General features: G+C 39.9%; 1 long non-coding RNA gene across 1 annotated transcript in view; it reads right to left on the bottom strand.

Annotated features, from left to right (window-relative positions):
- Window positions 1-12768: 12768 nt before the first annotated feature.
- Window positions 12769-22699, bottom strand: part of LOC145417993 (uncharacterized) — a 28881-nt gene continuing 18950 nt past the window's right edge. The window contains exon 3 of the long non-coding RNA XR_013900620.1: window positions 12769-12810. This is a non-coding gene — a long non-coding RNA (uncharacterized LOC145417993). The remainder of the gene's footprint in view (window positions 12811-22699) is intronic.

Genomic DNA, 22699 nt, shown 5'->3' with positions numbered 1-22699 from the left:
ACATACACTCGTTAGCGCGCGCGCACACACACACACACACACACACACACACACACACACACACACACACACGCACACAGAATGAAGATTAGTCCTGGTTCGGGTTCACGTGGGTTCAGGTCGGTTCAGCGGGTTCCATGTTATCCAACAGTTCCAAGAACTCCACCAAGCAAGCATAAGATGAAATCGATGAGCTGTGGGGGAGAGAGAGAGAGATAACTGTAGGAATTATGGATATTTTTTTCCAGGATAGAGAGATAAGTTACAGGGATTATGGGTCTTTTTCAGGTGTGTGTGTGTGTGTATGAGAGAGAGAGAGAGAGAGAGAGAGAGAGAGAGAGAGAGAGAGAGAGAGAGAGAGAGTGAGAGGTTATAGTGGTCATGGATCTTTTTTCTATGCTAGAGAGAGAGGTTACAATGGTCATGGATCTTTTTTCTATGCTAGAGAGACTGGTTATAGTTCTTTATGGACCTTTGTTTCAGATTAGGAATAAGCAATTGGGATTATGAATATTTTTTTCAGGTTAGAGAGAGAGAGAGAGAGAGAGAGAGAGAGAGAGAGAGAGAGTTTATATTGGTTATCGATTTTTTTTTTTCCCATTAAAGATAAATTAAAGAGGTTATGAATGTTTTTTTCAGTTTAGAACAAATACTATGTAACAAAGTAAAATTTCCACAAATAGTGATGAAGATCGTGAAAGAAAGCTTCGTATCTTAATACATAATCTTATTACTATATAATAACAAATATCAGATACCTTTCTCTCTCTCTCTCTCTCTCTCTCTCTCTCTCTCTCTCTCTCTCTCTCTCTCTCTCTCTCTCTCTCTCTCTCTCTCTATTTTTCTATATCTATCTGTCGTACTCACAAAGCCAAGCTTCGACAGCAGACACACGAGGACCGCCGGGAGGGTATCAAGGCCGAAGATTTGTACCAAGAGATCCAAGATGACCTCAGGTGGTGTGCCGACTGTGGCAGAGGAAGGGGAGAGGGTCGATTAGGTCAAGTGATTAGAGAAGCTGCCCGATGTTTGAAAGGACAAAGGCAGCGCAGGACAGGGCATGGTAATGAAGACGAATGCAAGGCAGAGTAATGAAGAGGAATGCAGGGCAGCATAATGAAGAGGAATGCAGGGCAGCATAATGAAGAGGAATGCAGAGCAAGATAATGAAGAGGAATGCAGGGCAGGGTAATGAAGAGGAATGCAGAGCAAAGTAATGAAGTGGAAGGCAAGGCAGGGTAATGAAGAGGAATGCAGGGCATGGTAATGAAGAGTAATGCAGGGCGGGGTAATGAAGAGGAAAGCAGGGCAGGGTAAGGAAGAGGAAGGTAGGGAAGGCCAGCATAAGGAAGGCAGGGCAGGACAAGGCATATGAGCCGTTTTAGTTGAATGTTGGAGGGGGGGTGCGACTAAGGGAGAATAAATGTTTCTCACTCTAGTTCTTTAGGAATCAGTGTGATATCTTCGTCATCGGCATCGTTATTGCCTTATCATTATCTAAATTCTACATCCCACAAGTAAAAACAAATTACCTGGAAGATTGAAAACATTTACCACACCACAGATAGAAGCAAATTTGTCTGGAGATTAAACAGATTCGCCACAGTGAACTACTTGATAAATCCAGTTTGCAAGAATAAACTGAAAATAAGTCTTCATATTAAAGGGAAGAAGTTTAGTGAATACAAGAAAAGCCGAGGTGATGTCGTCTAACAATCAGATGGAGTAGAACACTATGTAAGCTTGATCGCAAAAGATTAGGAGGAAATATAGAATTTTAGGAATCTGAGAGTGGCCAAAGCACCAGAGAGAGCTAAGGGACCTGAAGTAAGTCATAGGATAGGAGAAGAGGCATATTATGGCACTCTGAAGCATGGGGAATAAGGGGTCAGGGTAGGAAAGCAAAATGAACCTGACGGTCCTGTATTGATGCAAGCAGCGATCTTTGAATATTAGGGACAGAAAAAGGGAGGAGGTGCTGGTGACGAAATGCTCCAGGTCTGTATGTGTAGTTAGATGACAAACCAGAGTGAAAGAGGATATTGAAAGAGCTTGAAAGACTAGGGATGTGTTAAAGTAGACGTAGTGCAAAGGACTGGGCAGATCAGAGTATGTTATGATATAGCCAGTAGAGAGAAGGTGTTGTGGGAGACTGGTGACAGCATACAGCTCAGAAGTGGAATTAATGAGAGAAATGATGAGGTCTAGACGAAGAAGTAGGGACAGTGCTGAAACACATTTTTAACTATAAGTGTGATGGTCCAGGAGTGTGAGAAGCGGGCATGGCATAAAGCACATTGGAATGAAGTGGCCAAGGGTAGAACAACTCTACCAGTAATCTGTGAGGGTAAGAAGTGAAGCAGCTGGGGCAAACAGTGAATAAGAAGAGGATGAGGGTGAATTATTTTTAAGATAGCTTTACGTAGACAATTAAATAAGACAGCTGAGAAACAGAATAAGAGTGACAGAGGTTGCTTTCTCCTGCTTTCCGGCACCACCGACCTGGAATGAGTAACATTTAGTGAGAATAGAATAAAGTCATAATACTGCCAACAAAATATTATATACCAGAGTAAAACAGAATCACATAGAATAAAGCTATGGTGTTGGCGCCAGAGTAAAACAAATTGCCTAATTCTACGATATGAGAGTCAGAGTAGAACAGAATCACATAACATAGAGCTAGGGTATGAGAGCCAGGGTAAAATAGAATCACATAGCATTAAGTTAGGGTATGAGATCCATTGTAACACAAGAATCACACAATATTAAGCTAAGGTATGGGAGCCAGAATAATCACATAACATAAATCATGAGTATGAGAGCCAGATTAAAACAATCACATATCAAGCTGTGGTATGAGAGACAGGGTAAAATAGAGTATGAAAATCAGCGTAAAACAAAGTGACTATATCAAAATGAGCGTAAAACATGATAACTTTGAAAATCAGCGTAAGACAGAGTGACAATATGAAAATCAGCTTAAAACGGTTACAGTATAAAAACCAGCTTAAAATGAGTGATATTCAAATCAGCGTAAGAGAGAGTGACATTGTGAAAATCAATGTAAAACGTATGACATTAGGAAAATCAGCGTAAAACAGAGCGACATTACCGGTAATGTTAGCGAGAAGACACAGGTCCACAGTCAGATTCAACTCTGCGACGCACTCTGTCAAAATTTCTATTATAGTTGTCAGCAGGGATTCCGTGAGGTTTCCGCAGAGTATGTCAAGTTCCAGGACGCATCCCAACAAGTTGATCTCACACGCGGGTAACAGAAACGGCCCCTGACATACTATTTCGACTGTAGAAGGTTAGGAGAATATGGTTATTAGAGACGAGAAGAAAGGAGGGAGGCAACGAAGGCATGTGAAAGAGGAAGGAGGAAATAGGCAGACAGCGAAGGGAACAGAAAGGACGGAGAGAAAAGGAGAGGAAATAGCAGACAGTTGGAGTTACTGAATGCTCTCCTTCACCTATTGCTATGGCTGTGGAGGGTTAAGGGGGGTGTTAGTAGAGGGGCAGGTGAAGGAGGAGGCAAAGGAAGAACGGAAATGACTGAGACAAACAGAAAAGAACGGGAAGACAGAGAGACAGGGAGAAAGGCTCTTCATCATATGCTGCTTTGGCTGTGTGAATGGTTTACATTTTAGAGAATAGGAATATAAATCTAAGTGTATTATGTGATACAGGCTTTGGTAGAATAGACCCATCCATTACTAGTATAATAATGCAAATAAAGTAACTTCTTTATACTAAGCCTGTGACAGTAGAAGAACCTGAGTTAGAACATCCATGAAACTGTCTTTCTCCAATCTCCATAAGTGGGTATTGAGTAACTGAATGAGTGAGATGGAGCATCCTTTGGAGTATGAGTGAACCTGCATGGGGTGACGCGAGTGCGAGTGTCTGTGGAGTTAGTTAAGACTGAGGGAGTGGGAGTATATAGTAGAAACGTTCTTTCACCTGCGTTAGGTTTAGTGTGTGAATAAATGATATGTGTAAGTGAATCAGTAAATACAATACATACTTCTGAATGGATGTAGGTGTGTGTGTGTGTGTGTGTGTGTGTGTGTGTGTGTGTGTGTGTGTGTGTGTGTGTGTGTTTGTGTGTGTGTGTGTGTGTGTGTGTGTGTGTGTTAAGGTGTGTGTGTGTGTTTGTGTGTGTGTTATATCTGATATCATCTGCTACCAGCGAGTGTACGAATGCATATGTGTATGAATATACTTGTTAAAAGGAGAACCAGGGAATGAGATTGACATTCACACAGGAACCAAAATAGAACCACTAACGAATCCCAGGAAGAAGAACGTCAATGAAGACGTTGGACCCGCTGCAGGGCAGTAAACTCTGTGCCAGACTTCCTCCGGCCAGAAGACCCATTACAAAGAGGCTGAGAAGGGCCATCCGCATGGTGGTGGTGGTGGTGGTGCCTGTAGGGGAGAGTGAGAGAGTGAGTGTTGGAGTTGGGAAGGTAGGTGAAGGGAGGGAGCGTGGAGAGTGAGTGGGAAATTAATGAAAGCAATTAAGGGGAGGGAGAGTGAAGGATGTGTGAGGAGTGAGATGGTAAGTGATAAGTGGAGGGAGAGTGGACGATGAATGAGGAGTGTGTGGCAGTGGGGAAGTAGTATAGAGAGAGGGAAAATGAGGGATGGGTGAGGAATATCTTTGAGAGTCGAGAAGGAATGTAACCTGTGGGAGAATGGGGCATGAATGTGGATTGAGTGTGGAAGCGGTAAGGCAGGTAATGAAAAGGAGAGTGTGGGATGAGTGGGCAGTCAATGGGGTTGTGGTAAGGCAGGTATGGAAAGGGAGCGTGAAAGGTGAGTGGGGAGTGAGTGTGGGAATTAGAGACAGAAATTGAGGGAAGCGTGACGGAGCAGTGAAGAATTAGTAATGTTACCTGCTTATATTCTCTCTACCATTAATTTTTCCCAGATTTGCGTCTTCTTACAGCTTATTTCAAGCACATCAGTGATTGGATACGACAAAGCTTCGGCGATACATCCTTTCTTTGACTCTCGTCATATTCTAGTGTTAACTTCGTGTTGCAAATTAGCGTTCAGGATGGATACATGGAAATTTTAGGCCAAGTAAGAGAAAAACAATGCCAAGAGAACCAAGGATCAAACAACTTCCTGTATGTTTTTAAATTTCTTCGATAAAGCTGATTTCCTGTTAATAGATACTCAGGGGAAAAAGAGCAGTTTATAGAAGAAATGAAATCTGCTTAGTTTTAGCCCATCAGGTGAATTTTTCTGATTATTACGAAGAGAGAATAAGGTAAGAAAGTTATGGCAATAGATCTTGAGTGAGTGATTATCAAAGTGCCATCGATATTTTATGCCGCAAATATACACAGTACTAGTATTATCTTGATGAAGGATGTGAAAGCTGTCGGTTTTCTCTAAGTTAACATATGATTTTAGCCACTTCTATAGCACAGTTTTTCCCATAACAAAAGAAAATCAGATGGTTTTACCGCGTACTTGATAAAGAAGACTTAGTACTAGTGCGAGGGTAACCAGTTTTAATGGAGATTTTTACATTATTTCACCACGAGAAGTGCACAGTGGTGAAAAAATCTTAACAGGAAGCACGTATAAAATGGGTTGTATCTGAATCAACTTTACGAATGAGGTTACCTGATTTTTTGCTGTGGAAGGGAAGGTGAGTGGAGTGAAGTGGAGTGTTGTGGATTCCGTCTTTTATAGGGATATGAGACCGAGGATAATGTAAGGGGAGATGGAAGGGGGAATGTACAGAAGTAAATGTGAGGTAGTGGGGGGAGAATGGGGGGCGGAGGAGGGAAGAAGGAAGGAGAGAGGAGGAAAGAGGGGACGGAGAAGGGAGGGAGCGAGTTAACGGGGTGGGTGAGAACCAGAGAGGAGGAGGGAGGGAAAGGGGGAGCAGAGCATGCAAGGACCTTGAGAGAGGAAGATAATTAGGGAGAGTGAGAAGAGACTGCGATGGCGGAAAGGAGGAAAGACGGTGATAGAGAGGAGGGGAGATGGGGTAGTTAAAGGAGAGAGAGAGAGAGAGAGAGAGAGAGAGAGAGAGAAATAACTCTTTGCAAGGTGATCTGCTGTTACCATTTAAGATTTACGTTATTCCCAGACTGTTTTATCTCAGTAAGAAAAGAACTAGGAGAACAGACTTTAAATACACACACACACACACACACACACACACACACACACACACACTGTTTTATCTCAGTAAGAAAAATCTTGGAGAACAGTATTTACACACACACACACACACACACACACACACACACACACACACACACACACACACTGTTTTATCTCAGTAAGAAAAATCTTGGAGAACAGTATTTAAACACACATACACACACACACACACACACACACACACACACATACACACACACACTGTTTTATCTCAGTACGAAAAATCTTGGAGAACAGTATTTAAACACACACACACACACACACACACACACACACACACACACACACACACACACACACACACACACACACACACAGTTTTATCTCAGTAAGAAAAAAAGTTGGAGAACAGAATTGAAACACACACACACACACACACACACACACACATAGAAGGTTTAGGAAACTTAATGATAGGACATAATAGCCTCATAAAGATTTTGTGTTTGTTTTGTTCTAGGTATCTGCAGACGATTTTATATACCTTAGGAGAGACATGGATTAGATATTACATTTATTAACCTCATTACTGCCAGATTTGCCAGCTAAAGTATAAAAATAAAGACTATTCTGATGATAATGTAGTAAAATGCCTCGTCTCACCTTATACAACAATCAGTTCTTCTACAATAATATTTTCTACATTTATTCGACACATGTACTTGTGATAGGAGTGTGAGTTCTCAGTATGTAATAAGTTAACAGATACAGTTAATCAAAATAGTTTAATTACACAGGTGACAGGTCGTTTCATTGCATACGTGACAGGTGGTTTCACTTTGACTGCTGATTATTATTTTTTTTTTTAAGCCGAATAGTGAATTGTTTACTTCTTATGTGCCATAAAGTTTTTTCTTCATGCCGTACTGATTACATTTCTGGCCATGCATAACTATGGGGAGTTACTGGAAAATATGTTCATAGGTTCATTGTTTCAAAATGTAAAAAGGGAATGATGTAAAGATGATTTTTTGATACTTGATAAGACAGATACTCCGTGAAGGAACAGAACCCTGAGGAACACCACATCTGAGTGCTTTAGACGATTTGCGACACTCGACCTAAGTTGTCCATGTTATTATTATAAAAATAATTATTATTTTTAATATTATTATTATTATTGTTACTATTATTATTATTATTATTATTCTTTTATGGTGATGGTGATGTTGTGCATTATTATTATTATTTATTATTATTATTATTATAATTATTATTATTATTATTATTATTTTTATTATTATAATTATTATTATTATTATTATTATTATTTTATGATGATGGTGATGATGACGTTCATTATTATTACTATTATTATTATTATTATTATTATTATTATTATTATTATTATTTTTATTATTATTATTATTATATGGTGATGCTGATGATAACGTTCATTATTATTATTTATTGCTGTTGTTATTTTTCTTCTTCTTCTTCTTCTTCTTCTTCTTATTATTATCATTATTATTATTATTATTATTATTAAAGTTATTATTATCATACATGACAGACAGTCAGAGTCTTTCGATCAATAACAACTCCACCATCTTGTGACCTTCATTCCCTCCTCCTCCTTCTCCTCCCACACACCAGAATTCGTTCATATCACTTAGCTTTTCATATAAACCTCAATTTTTCTCAGATACACTCTCGTTACTCATAATTCTCGACACAGTAGCAAATCTGACACTACAAATCACTCCTGTAATTGGCTGAATGATAAGATAAGGCTGGTGAATTTAGGAACGTATTTCTTAAGGTAATGAGGTTAATAAGCATCTGCTGGCGTGGCGAGAATCATTTGCCTACGGTATGCGTGTGGAAGGAAGAACACATGTTTAAGTACACGGAGCAGAAGCCTGCAAGCTGGTCTTAGGTGCGGCCACACTTGTTCGACATATGTGATCGACAAGACGAAGCGAGGCACCGGGTTAAAGCCGGAACAGTATCTGCGTCTTATGGTTTCACGGACCCCTGAGCCTCGTTTCCTCTTGTCGGTCACATGTTTGGAGCAAGTGTGGTCGCCCACTAAGACACGCTTAGATACACATTTGACATCATTAAAACATTCGGCCGCCCTCACTCACACACACACACACACACACACACACACACACAAACACACACACGCACACACACACTATACACTCGTAGCAGCAGCCTGAGTCAGTCTACATCAGGGCGAAGACCTCTCACGCTTTTTCATCCCGTCCTACAGTATTAGCTATTAGTCTGGTCCATCGAATACCAGCAAATTCCCTCATTTCATATCTCTGTTTTGCTCCTTGTCTGGCTCTTCCTCTCAACCATCTCGGGCCTGCCTCTCTGTTGCCCTGTTGTCCGTCTGTTGTTTGCTCTGCCTGGGACATGACCGTTTATATTGCCTCCTTTTATACCCGCTATCCAGGAAACTTTCTTTCATGTTTAAAAGTTTTCTTGGATACTTTGTTAAAATCTTTAAAATATCCAATTGTGTCATAGCTAAGAAACAGTCCAGTTAGTTCACTTGGCTGGTGTGCATCTTTAGCAGAACTAAATCATATTTTTTGTTGATTTTTAAATTAAGCATATTGTATAAAGTTTTCACCTCCAAAGTCACATGTATCTTTAATGAGAACATTGGTGCAATCGTATTCTCCTGCTTTATTCATTTTCATTCCTCATAAGAGTTTTTTTGTTTTTTTCAATTCTATTGCTGGGATTTTCTCCGTCCACTATTTCCATATCCAGAACTTGCTTTTCAGTCACAATTTTACTCCATTACAGTTTGTAATGGTAATATCCTATTTAGTTCACACTTTTTTATTTATTTTTCGCCAGTAACATCTTTCAGAGGAGACATTTGGTTTCATCCCATCCCAAGCTTCCACCTCCTTTCTTTCGACTTACACAATTCCTTGAAGTTTATTCAACCCTGTTCATATTATCCTTTCGGACATCTTCGTTTTTCTTTTCCTATTAATTCTTGGCTCAGTTGCTTTTCCATGCCTCGTTAATAGTCAGTGTTTGAACAGTGGATTTCCAGTCACTTTTATTTATAGTTGCATTCAGTTTTTCAAAATTAGCCTTTTTGTACTCGACCACATTCTCTCAAAAACTGTAACATTGTCTTTATTGAATTTAAGTGTAATATTGCTATACAGTGGTCATTTCCTAAATTTTTCTCACGAGAGACAGACAGACAGACAGACAGGCTGACAGACAGACAGACAGACAGAGAAAGAGAGAGCATCTACAGATTACCGACTAATAACTCGCAGCACTTTAAATCATTTGACACCATCAGTTTCTCATTAATTGACGAAATTTGTAAGTTCTGGCTGCCGAATTAGCATAAGTATTTATTAAGCTCACTTGGGCAATAACTTCTGCTGGCGTTTATCGTTTGTATACGGCATGCCTCTTGAAGGAAGAACACTTGCATTGGTATACTGGAGCAGATCCTTCCAGCCTGTTGTTAAAGCAAACTTGTATATTCATCACACACACACACACACACACACACACACACACACACACACACACACACACACACACACACACACACAGTATACATACTGTACATACACATATATGTATACATGGCAGCAGCCTTAGTCAGTACACTGAACCACAATGACCTCTCTCATCATTTTCGCTCCCGTCCTTCAGTACTGGCTCTTAGCCTGCTGCATAGAATAACAGCAAATTTCCGAATACCAGCGAATTTCCGCATTTCATATCTTCATTTTCCTGCATGTCTGGCTCTTCCTCTCATCATCTCGGGCCTGCCTCACCGTTGCCTTGGTTGTCCGTCTGTTCTCTGTTCTACCTAGGACATGACCTCTGTATATTACCTACGTATTTCCGTGCTATCCAGGAAACGTTGTTTTCATGTTTATAAGTTTTCTTAGTTACTTCAAATATTTTAGTATGGTCAACTGTCGCTTAGCTTCGAAACAGTCCAATTTGTTCACTTGGGTGGTCTGTGCTGGCACCCTGTCTAGGTAAACTCTTTTGCGTCGGTCTGTAAACTTGTGCCTTACCTTCTTGCTGCAAGTTTGCTTTCATTCAACCTCTTCCAAAAAGGGGTGGTCGATCCTAACCCTCTCAGTATCGCCCAATTGCCTCAGTATTTTGTTTTTGTAGAGACTTTGAGGATATGTTTACCAAGAAGAATCTGAAACATTGTCTTCTCATAAACTTTTTTCTCCTACAGATGCTCCACTGGTGATGTACACCTTTCCTTTTGATTTGTGGCCATCCTTGTTCTGGGACTGTGGCGAAACCTTTGTCAGTGCACGTGTCATAGTCAAAGCTATCGACCGAGTTTGGCAAAAATTGTTGATTTCTAAAGCGCGCTTTCATGATTCCTTTCCTGTCTGCGCCTTCATCTCAAGCTTCCATTGTGGTCGTTCTGTAGCTGCTATTGTAGACTGCCTATGTTCGTCTTCTAAAACTATCGATAGTGATGTTCCTCAGTGCTCTATACTCACACCGGCTCTCTCAATTCTATTCATAAGTGATTTTCTGAACTGCATTTTTATCCACGTCCACTCTCACTCAGATGGCTCCATCCTTCACAATCCTACATGCTTAACCCATTTTGGTGTCCGTTTCTTCAGTTCTATGAGTAATGATGTGATGAAGCTGAGGTTCACTAATTTTTGACATGTCTATCATTTTTTATTCTCTCTCTCTCTCTCTCTCTCTCTCTCTCTCTCTCTCTCTCTCTCTCTCTCTCTCTCTCTCTCTCTCTCTCTCTCTCTCTCTCTCTCTCTCTATGTATATATATATATATATATATATATATATCTATATCTCTATATATCTATATATCTCTATATATATATATATATATATATATATATATATATCTACACCTTCTGTCCCTTTAAAATCATTAACAGAAATATCCCTTTATATTCAGCATTACACAGCTGAATCCATCATTGTCACTTAATACCCTTCGGTTTTCTTTCTCTACAAGTTTTGAATAGATCATACAACTACCTGTGCAATATCTCCTTCCAAGGGTTTACGTGCACTAAACCGACTCCGTGTTCTCGTTACACTAGACAGTTGTTGACTTTGTATAGAGGTCTTATTCACCCGTGTGTGGAGTACATCTACCATATTTCGCGCTGGAGTCGTTCCCCACATACCGTTCCTGTAAACAGGTTGGAATCAAAGGCTTATCGTCTATTAACATCCCCTCTCTCACACACTTCCTTCAACCTATCCCTCCTCTCTGCAGTGTTGTATCTCTATCTCTGCACCAACTTCACACCCTCACCCCTTCTCTGTCCAGCTGCCTAATGCAAGAGTAAACGATATTCATGAATGCAGCAGGTCAGCTCCGGAACTGCCTTCTTCAGCCTGTATTTTCCTTTGTCTGGGACCCGAGTCACATCATAGAATTAGTGGATCTTCAATTTTGCATTGCTGTGTTTTGTTCTCCGTGTAAAGTAGAGCTTTTGGGGTTTTTAGTCTGTGATTGTTTCTTCATTGCATGAAAAGTACGTTTTTCGATTGTTTGTATCGTATACTTTCGTCAGATCAATTTTAAAGAATGGTTCTATTTTTCTTCCTCCACGAGACATCTATCAGTGTTTGCTGTACAACGACTTCTTTCGCCTCAGTGTGGTAAACCCTCAGCAGCCGACACTGATGATATTATATGTGACCGGGTAGTATCGTCATTGTCAGTAGCTGCTGACTCACCACATTTTCAAAGTCCATGCAGAGAAAAACAGGAGAGACGATCCGACTCCTCATGCCCACTGCTCATCTCAAGGTTTCGTTTGGAAAGGCGCCTGATTGTAAAAATTCCTATACTCCTGACACCTCTTTCTCCGGATCAGCGCGACTACGCCAAAGTCATCTGGTGCATCGCTGCCGAAGATTAAGGACCATGGTTTGACGGACCTCCTCTTTGTTGTTTAGAAAGAGGCTGGTGGTTGTGAGGGATCCCTTCAAGTGGTGGCATCGATATAGCCGGGAATCTTCGCTAACCGGTTATACGAACGTCTCTCACCTCGTTCCCTATCCAGTGAAAAGAACCTGGTAGACTGCAAGATAGTGAACTACATAGAAAAAGACAAGTTGGTGCCTCGTATGTCCAATTCAGGCACTTAGTGGAACACTTTTCATCTGAGCCCTACTAAAGAATCTTCTAAGTGTGGTTGCACCTGATTAGTGTAGTTCCTTTGATGACTGCAATGCTCAGGCTTCAGCACCAAGAGAACGCAGTGTTCCCTTGGAGAACTATCATTAAGGGTTATGTTGAAAATGGAATTATATATAAAATTATACATTACCGTTCCTTATATTTCTCTTGAAATGAATTCATATGATACTTTTTATCACTTAAATTACCTTAATTCAGTAAGGAGTAAAAAACAATTATAATCTGTGTATTAGTCAGGTAATAAAAACAATGTAAGATGCTGCTTTGGATTTATTCACATACACACTCGTGCTCGCTCCCACACACAAACACGCACATGTACACAGAATGGAGATTGGTCCTGGTTCCGGGTCTCTTTGGTTTAAATAGGTTCAGCGGGTTCCATGTTATCCCACAATTCCAAGAACTCCACCAAGCAAGCATGTGATGAATTCAATGAGCTGTGGGGGAAGAGAGAGAGAGAGAGAGAGAGAGAGTTACAATGGTTATGGATCATTTTTTCAGGATAGAGAGATAAGTTATAGGGCTTACAGATTTTTTTCAGGAGATAAAAAAGAGAGAGAGAGAGAGAGAGAGAGAGACAGAGACAGAGACAGAGACAGAGACAGAGACAGACAGACAGACAGACAGACAGACAGACAGACAGAGACAGAGGTTACAGAGGTGATGGATCTTTTATTGATGTTCGAGAAAGAGATGTTTTAATTTTTTATGGAACATTTTTTCAGGTTAGAGAGGGATAAGTTATTGAGTTCTGGATATTTTTTTCAGGTTAGAGAGAGAGAGAGAGAGAGAGAGAGAGAGAGAGAGAGAGAGAGAGAGAGAGAGAGAAGAAGCAGGCATTATACATGTTTTTTTTTTTTCACGTAAGAGATATTTTATAGAGGTTATGGATTTTTTTTTTTTTTTTTTTTTTTTAGAACAACCACGATGTAACACTTAAAGTAAAATTTCCACAGGAGTGATAAGGATCATGAAAGTAAGTTTCGTATCTTCATACATATGTTTTTAGTATAAAATAAAAAGTATCAGATAATAACTCTCTCTCTCTCTCTCTCTCTCTCTCTCTCTCTCTCTCTCTCTCTCTCTCTCTCTCTCTCTCTCTCTCTATCCCCGTCAATTTTTCTATATCTATCTGTCGTACTCACAAAGCCAAGCTTCGACAGCAGACACAGGAGGACCGCCACGAGGCTTTCAAGGCCAAGGATTTGTAGCAAGATATCCACGATCACCTCAGGTGGTGTGCCGACTGCGGTAGAGGAAGGGGAGAGGGTCGATTAGGTCAAGTAATTACAGAACCTGCCTGGTGTTTGAAGGGACGCATGGCAGAACAGGACAGGGCAGGGTAATGAAGGAGGAATGCAGGGCAAGGTAATGTAGAGGAAGGCAGGGAAGGGTACTGTAGAGGAAGGAAGGGAAGTTTAATGTAGAGGAAGGCAGGGAAGGGTAATGTAGAGGAAGGCAGGGAAGGGACGCATAATTTAGAGGAAGGCAGGACAGGGCAAAGCAGGTGAGCAGTGTGAGGGAATGTTGGAGGGGGGTTTGACTGAGAAAGAATATATCTTTCTCACTCTTGTTCTTTAGGAATCAGTGTAATGTCTTTGTTATCGACATCATTATCGTCTTATCATTATCTGAACTCTACATCCTTCATGTATAAACAAAATAGATAGGAAGATTTAAAAGATTTACTACACCACATATAAAAACAAATTCGCAGGAAGATTAAAAAGATTTCCCACACCACAAATAAAGACCAATTTACCTGAAGATTAAACAGATTCGCCATACTGAACTACTTGGTGAATAGGCCGAAAATAAGTCTTCATATTAAATGGAAGAAGTTTAGCGAATACAAGAAAAGCCGAGGTGATGACATGAAACAAACACATGGAGTAGAACGCTGTGTAAATCTGATCGCTCAAGAGTCGGAGGAAATATAGTATTGTATGAATTTACAAAGTGGCCAAAACACCAGACAGAACTATGGGACCTCAAGTAAGACGTAGGATAGGAGAAGAGGCATATTAGGGCACTGTGAAGCATGGGGAAGTAGGACAGCAAAGTGACCCTGACGATCCTGAATTGATGCATGCATCTATCTTTGAATACTTGGGACCGAATAAGGGTCGAAGTGCTGTGATAAAGTGCTACAGGTCAGTATGTGGAGTCAGATGACTTAGCAGAGTGAAAGAGGATATTGAAAGAGTTTGAAAGACAAGGGACGCGTTAAAGTAGACGTAGTGAAATGGAATGGGCATATCAGGCTATGTTTTGATATAGCCAATTGAGAGAAGGTGTGGTGGGAGATTAATGACAGTATGCAGATTAGAAGTGGAGTTAATGAGGGAAATGATGAGGTCTAGACGTTGCAGGAAGGATAGTACTGAAATATATTTTTCACTAGAGATGTGACTGAGTGTGAGGAGCGTGTATGGTATAAAGCAATTTGGAATAAACTGACTCAGGGGAGAACAACTCTACCAGTAACCTGTGAGGGCAAGAAATGAAGCAGCTGGGGTAAACCGTGAATAAGGAGGGGATGAGAGTGAAGTAATTTTAAGATAGCTTTACATAGACCATTAATTTAGACAGCTGAGAAACAGAATGAGAGTGACTGAGGTTGCTTACTCCTGCTTTCCGGCACCACCAACCTGGAATGAGTAACATGTTATAATAAAGTCATAGTACTGTCAATAAAATTAAATAAACCAACGTAAAACAGAATCACAAAATAACAGAATGATATCGGCGCAAGAAGAAAACAAAATCGCTTAAGTCAAGGATATGATAGTCAGAGAAAAACAGAATCGCATAACATAAAGCTAGGATATGACAGCCAGAGTAAAATAGAATCACAATGCATTAAGTTAGGGTATTAGTGCCAGTTTAAAACAGAATCACACAACATAAAGCTAAGGTATGGGAGCTAGAGTAACAACCTAAAGAATGGGTATGAGAGCCAGATTAAAACAATCAAATAACATAAAGCTGTGGTATGAGAGACAGGGTAAAACAGAGTATGAAAATCAGCGTAACACAGAATGACTATATCAAAATGAGCGTAAAACAGGAACAATATAAAAATCAGCGTAAGAGAGAGTGTCTGTGATTATCAGCTTAAAACAGTGATAGTATAAAAATCAGCTTAAAATGAGTAACATTATGAGAATCAGCGTAAGAGTGAGTGCATTGTGAAAATCAGTGTACAAACGAGTGACAATATGAAAATCAGCGTTAAATAGAATGACATGTCGGGTAAAATTAGCGAGAAGGTCCAAGTTCACTTCCAGTTTCAAGTCTGCGATGTAGTCTGTCAAAGTTCCGATTATTGTGTCCAGCAGGTCTTGGATGAGGTCTACGGAGAATATGTCAAGTACCAGGATGCAGCCTAACACGTTGACCTGGCACACGGGTAACAGAAGCGGCCCCTGACATAATACTCTGACTGTAGAGGGTTGGGAGAATGTGGTTATTAGAGGCAGGGAGAAAAGAGGGAAGAAGGGAAAGCATCTGAAAGAGGGAGGAGAAAAGAGGGAGACAGAGAAGAAGAAAGGAGAAAAAGGGAGAGGAATGGGTAGACAGTTGGAGGTAGTGAATGCTCTCCTTCACATATTGCTTTGGCTGTGGAGGGTTAAGGAGATTGTTACTGGAGGCGCAGGTGAAGGAGGAGGTAGAGGAAGAACGGAAAAGACTGAGATAAACGGAAAAGAACGGGGAGGCAGAGAGAGAGGAAGAAAGGTTCTTAATCATATGCTGCTTTGGCTGTGTTAATTGTTTAGGCTTCAGAGCATAGGAATATAAATCCAAGTGTATTATGTAATGGTGGTTCTGGTAGATTCGACACATTCGTTACTAGTAAAATAATGCTAATAGAGTAGCTTCTTTACGGTAAGCTTGTGACAGTAGGAGAATGAACCTGAGATAGAACGTTTCCGAAACTGTCTCTCTCCAATATCTATAAATTGATTTAGAGTTAATGAGTGAGTTAGATGGAGCATCCTTTGGAGTATGAGTGAACCTGCATGGGGTAAAGCGAGTGCGAGTGTCTGTGGGAGTTAGTTAAGACTGAGAGAGTTAGAGTATATAGTAGGAACGTTCTTTCACCTGCGTTAGGTTTAATGCCAGTGTGAATGGTTTCTCTAAGTGAAACAGTAAGTACAATAAATACTTTTGGAGCGATGTAGGAGTGTCTCTGTGTGTGTGTGTGTGTGTGTGTGTGTGTGTTATATCTGATACCATATGTTGCCAGCGAGTGTCCGAATGAATGTGTGAGTGAATATGCATGTTAAAAGGAGAACGAGCGAATGAGAGTAATATTCAGACGCCAACCAAAATACAGGGGGAGACGGTGGCTCAATCGGTGGAGAGGTGGCTTCCGGTCCTACCGGACCAAGGTTCAAATCCCCGCTGGTGCAGGGAACAGTTTAAGGATTTGAATTTCATTAAAGCAGAGTTTACCGATCTACCAGAGGACCCGCCGACATGTAAAAATACCCCCGCTAATACCAATACAGCAGTCCTGTATGAGACAGCCCTAGCATGTGTTCAATATGGACGGTGGGTGTTAGCGCCGAAGTGGTGACATGTATATGTGTACGATATGTAGGAGGACTACTGGCCCTTGGGAGCAGGATGAGTAACCTATGCCCAGAATCGAGCACATAAAAAAAAAAAAAAAAAAGCCACTAACCAATCTCGGGAATAACAGCTTCAGTGAAGACGTTGGACCCACTGCAGAACAGTAAACTCTGTGCCAGACTTCCTCCGGCCAGAATACCAATTACAAAGAGGCTGAGAAGGGCCATCCGCATGGTGGTGGTGGTGGTGGTGGTGATGGTGGTGGTGCCTGTTGGGGAGAGCGAGAGAGTGAGTGTGTAAGTGGGGAAGGTAGGTGAAACGAGGGAGCGTGGAGAGTGAGTGGAAAATTAATGAAAGTAATTATGGGGAGGGAGAGTTATGGATGTGTGAGGACTGAGATGGGAAGTGGTAAGAGTACTGAGATTGGGCGATGAATAGAGAGAGAGAGTGTGTGTTTGTGTGTGTGTGTGTGTGTGTGTGTGTGGGTGTGGGGAAGCAAAGTTGGAGGGAAAATGGGGGATGAGTGAGGAATGTCTTTTAGAGTCGGGAAGGGATATACAGAGGGGAAGAATTGACGTGAGTGGGGAATGAGTATGGAAGTGGTATGGTAGGTAAGGGGACGGAGAGTGAGGATTGAGTTGGCAGTGAGTGGGGGAGTGGTAAGGCAGGTATGGGAAGGGAGCGTGAGGGATCAATGGAGAGTAAGTGTGGGAATGGAAACGGAATCTGAGGGAAGCGTGAGCGAGGAGTGGAGAATTTGTAAAGTTACGTGCTTATATTCCTTTTAACCTTAATTTGTCCCAGATTTACGCGTTTTTGCAGCTTATATCATGCACCTCAGTCGTAGGATAAGACAAAGCCTAGGCGTTACGTCAGTCGTAGGATAAGGCAAAGTCTAGGCGTTAATCCTTTCTTTGACTAACCTCATATTCTAGTTTTAACCCCGTACTGCAAATCAGCATTCACGATGGAGAGATGGCAATTTTAGGCCAAGTTAGAGAAAAATAATGCCAAGAGAACCAAGGATCAAACAACTCTCGGTATATATTTTAATTTACTCGATCAAGTTATTTTCCTATTTAAAGATACAGAGCGAAAAAAAAAAAAAAGGCTGTTTATACAAGAAATGAAATCTGCTTAGCATTAGCCCACCAGTTGAACTTTTCTGATTATTACCAAGAGGGAATAAGGTAATAAAATTATGGCTATAGATCATGAGTGAATGGTTATAAAGTGTCATCTAGATTTTATGTCGGAAATTTACACAATGGTAGTAACTTATTTTGCTCTAAGATGTGAAAGATGTCGGTTTTCTCAAAGTTAATCAGGGATTTTAGCCAATTCTGTAGCAGAGTTTTTCCCAAAAGTAAAGATAATCACATGGATTTACGGCGTACTTAATAACAAACTCTTAGTAGCAGTGAGAGGGTAACAAGTTTTAAAAGAGATTTTTACATTGTTTCATCACAAGATGTGCCCAGAGGTGAAGAAATGTTAAGTGGTAGCACGTATAAAATGGATTGTATGTGAATTAACTGAGGGGAGAATGGAGGACGGTAGAGGGAAGAAAGAAGGAGAGAGGAGGAAAGAGAGGATGGAGAAGGAAGGGAGTGAGTTAAGGAGGTGGGGAGACAAAGAGAGAGGAGGAGGAATGGGGGAGCAGAGCATTGCAAGGACCTTGAGAAAGGAAGGAGGATACTTCGGGAGAGCGAGAAGAGGCTGGGATGGAGGAGAGGAGGAAAGACGGTGATAGAGAGGAGGGGAAGATGGGTAGTGGAGGGAGAGAGAGAGAGAGAGAGAGAGACCTCTTGGCAAGGTGATCTTCTGTTACCAGATAAGATTTACGTTGTTCCCAGACTGTTTTATCTCGGAAAGAAAAAAACATTGAGAACAGAATTCAAACACACACACACACACACACACACACACACACACACACACACACACAGAAAGTTTAGGAAACTGAATTATAGGAAATAATAGTCTCATAAAAAAATTGGGTTTGTTTTGTTCTAGGTATCTGCAGACGATTTTATATACCTTAGGAGAGACATGGATTAGATCTTGCATTTATTAACCTCATTACTGCCAGATTTCCCAACTAAAGTATAAAAATAAAGACTATTCTTATGAAAAATGTAGTAAAATACCTCGTCTCACCTTATACATGAATCAGTTCTTTTACCGTGATATTTTCCGCATTACTCTACACATGTATTTGTGATAGGAGTGTGAGTTCTCAAAATATAGTAAGGTAATAGATACAGTTAATCAGAATAGTTTAATTACATAGGTGACAGGTGGTTTCATTAAATAAGTGACACGTAGTTTCGCTTTGACTGTTGCTTATCATCTTTTTAGCTGAATATTTCAGAGTGAATTGTTTACTTCTTATGTGGCACAAAGTTTTTTCTTCATCCCGTACTGATTACATTTCTGGCCATGGATAACTATGGGGAGTTACTTGAAAATATGTTCATTGGTTCATTGTTTCAAAATGTCAAGAGGGAAGGATGTAAAGATTTTTTAGACTTGATGCATAAGAGAGAGACTCCGTGAAGGAACAGAACCCTAAGGAACACCACACCTGAGTGCTTTAGAAGATTTGTGACACTCGACCACATTTGTCTTTATTATTATTATTATTATTGTTATTATTATTATTATTATTATTATTATTATTATTATTATTATTATCCATCCATCCATCATCCAGTCCTACGTTACCCCATGAGGGGTGTAGGTGCCCAGGGCTAGGCAGCTGGTCCAGAAATTTTATATGAGTGATACTATTATTATTATTATTATTATTATTATTATTATTATTATTATTGTTATTATTATTATTATTATTACCATTATTATTATTATTATTTTATTATTTTGAATTTTTTTCATTATTTTATTATTATAATGATGATTAGGCTATGATGATGATAGTGATGATGATGTGTATTTGTTTATTATTATTATTTTCATTATCCATCCATACATCCATCATCCAATCCTATGTTGCCTCATGACGAGCTTAGGAGCCCGGGGCTAGAGAAGTTGGTCCTGACAAAAGTATCAGTATGATGAGGGTGATGATGATTGCTTGCTGTCTGATTTTTAATATTATTATTATAATTGTTGTTGATATTATGATCATTTTTATTATTATTATTATTATTATTATTATTATTGCTATTATTTTTATTATATTTGTTATTATTATTATTAATATTATTATTATTATAATTTTTATTATTATTATTATTGTTATTATTATTTAATATTATTATAATTATTATTATTAGTAGTAGTATTAGTATTAGTATTAGTATTATATGTTGATAGTGATGATGACGTGCATTATTATTTGTTGTTGTTGTTGTTGTTGTCGTTGTTCTTGTTGTTGTTATTATTATTATTATTATTATTATTATTATTATTATTATTATTACTTATAGTCAGAGTCTTCTGATCAGTAGCAACTCCACCAACTTGTGACCTTCATTCGCTCCTCCTCCTCCTCCCACACACATGAATTCTCGCTTATCACTTAGTTTTTCATCTAACTGCCACTCTGTCCCAGATATACTCGTCTTAGTAATAATCCAGACACATTAGCACATCTGACATTGCCAATTACTCCTGCAATTGGCTGAATGGGAAGATAAGGCTGGTGAATTTAGGAACGTATTTCTTAAGGTAATGAGGTTAATAAGCATCTGCTAGCGTGGCGTGAATCATTTGCCTACGGTATGCGTGTGGAAGAAAGAACACATGCTTAAGTACATGGAGCAGAATCCTGCAAGCTGGTCTTAGGTGCGGCCACACTTGTTCGAAACATGTGATCGACAAGACGAAACGACGCACCGGGTTAAAGCCACAGTAGTATCTGAGTCTTAACGTTAGACGGACCCCTGAGCCTCGTTTCTTCTTGTCAGTCACATGCTTGGAGCAAGTGTGGCCGCCCACTTAGGCACACCTAGATACACATTAGACACCATTAAACCATTCGGCCGCCCTCACACACACACACACACACACACACACACACACACACACACACACACAATATACACTCATAGCAGCAGCCTGAGTCAGTCCACTTCAGGGTGAAGACCTCTCATGCTTTTCCATCCCGTCCTACAGTATTAGCTATTAGTCTGGTCCATCGAATACCAGCAAATTTCTGCATTTTATATCTCTATTTTGCTCCTTGTCTTGCTCTTCCTTTCACTCATCTCGGGCCTGCCTCTCTGTTGCCCTGGTTGTCCGTCTGTTGTCTGCTCTGCCTGGAACATGACCTGTTTATATTTCCTCCTTCTATCCCCGCCATCCAGGAAACTCTTTTTTTCATATTTAAAACATTTCTTAGTTACTATGTTAATAACTTTAATATGTCCATCTGTGTCATGGCTAAGAAACAGTCCAATTAGTTCACTTGGCTGGTCTCCATCTATAGCAGATCTCATTCATATTTTTCTTGGTTTTTACTTGAAGCATATATTAAAAAGTCTTCAGCTGCAAAGTCACATGTATCTTTAATGAGATCATTTGTGCGATTGTCTTCACCTCCTTCTTTACCCATATTCGTTCCTCACAGGAGTATTTTTTTTTTTCAGTTCTATTGCTTGGATAATTTTTATCCACTATTCCATATCCTGAACTTGATCTTCAGTCACAGTGTTACTCTTGTACAGTTTAAAATTAAAATATTCTATTTATTTCACATTTATTTAATTTATTTTTTCTCCAGTAATATCTTTCAGATGAGACATTTGGTTTCTTCCCATCCCAATCTTCCACCTGGTTTCTTTCGACTTATAAAATTCCTTGAAGTCTATTCAACCCTACCCATAATATCCTTTCTGACATCTTCGTTTTCCTTTGGTTATTAATTATTTGCTCTGTTGCTTTTCTATGCCTCGTTAATAGCCAATGTTTGAACAGTGGAATTCCGTCAGTTTTATTTACAATTGCATTCTGTTTTTTTGAAAATTAGCCGTCTTTTACCCGACCAATTTCTAGCAACTACTGTAAAATTGTTTTTATTGAATTTAAGTGTAATATTGCTATACAATGGTCTTTGACTAAAATCTTCAGACGAGAGAGAGAGAGAGAGAGAGAGAGAGAGAGAGAGAGAGAGAGAGAGAGAGAGAGAGAGAGAGAGAGAGAGAGTGCATCAACAGTTACCCGCCTCATAAATCGCAGCACTTTAAATCATCTGACACCACCAGTTCTTCCGTAAATGACAAAATCCATAAGTTTTGGCTGTCGAATTAGCATAGGTATTTATTAAGCTCACTAGGGTAATAACTTCTGGCGTATATCGTTTGCATAAGGCATGCTTATTGAAGGAAGAACACTTGTATAGTATACAGAAGCAGATCCTTCCAGGCTTCTGTTGAAAGACACTTGTACACACACACACACACACACACACACACACACACACACAGTATACATACAGTACATACATATATACATAGCAGCAGCATTAGTCAGTCCACCGCAGCGCAAAGACCTCTCTCATCATTTTCCCTCCCGTCCTACAGTATTGGCTAGTAGCCTGTTCCATAGAATAGCAGCAAATATCCGTATACATGCGAATTTCCGCATTTCATATCTTGATTTTGCTACTTGTCTAGAACTTGCTCTCACTCATCTCGGGCCTGCCTCTCCGTTGCCTTGGTTGTCCGTCTGTTGTCTGCTCTACCGGGGACAAGACCTGTTTATATTACGTACGTTTTTCCGTAT

This window comes from Coenobita brevimanus, chromosome 112 (assembly GCF_032717465.1).
Source record: "Coenobita brevimanus isolate Jiangsu-jjx chromosome 112, ASM3271746v2, whole genome shotgun sequence".
NCBI classification, from domain to species: Eukaryota; Metazoa; Arthropoda; class Malacostraca; order Decapoda; family Coenobitidae; genus Coenobita; species Coenobita brevimanus.
This window is presented reverse-complemented; position numbering and strand designations above follow the sequence as displayed.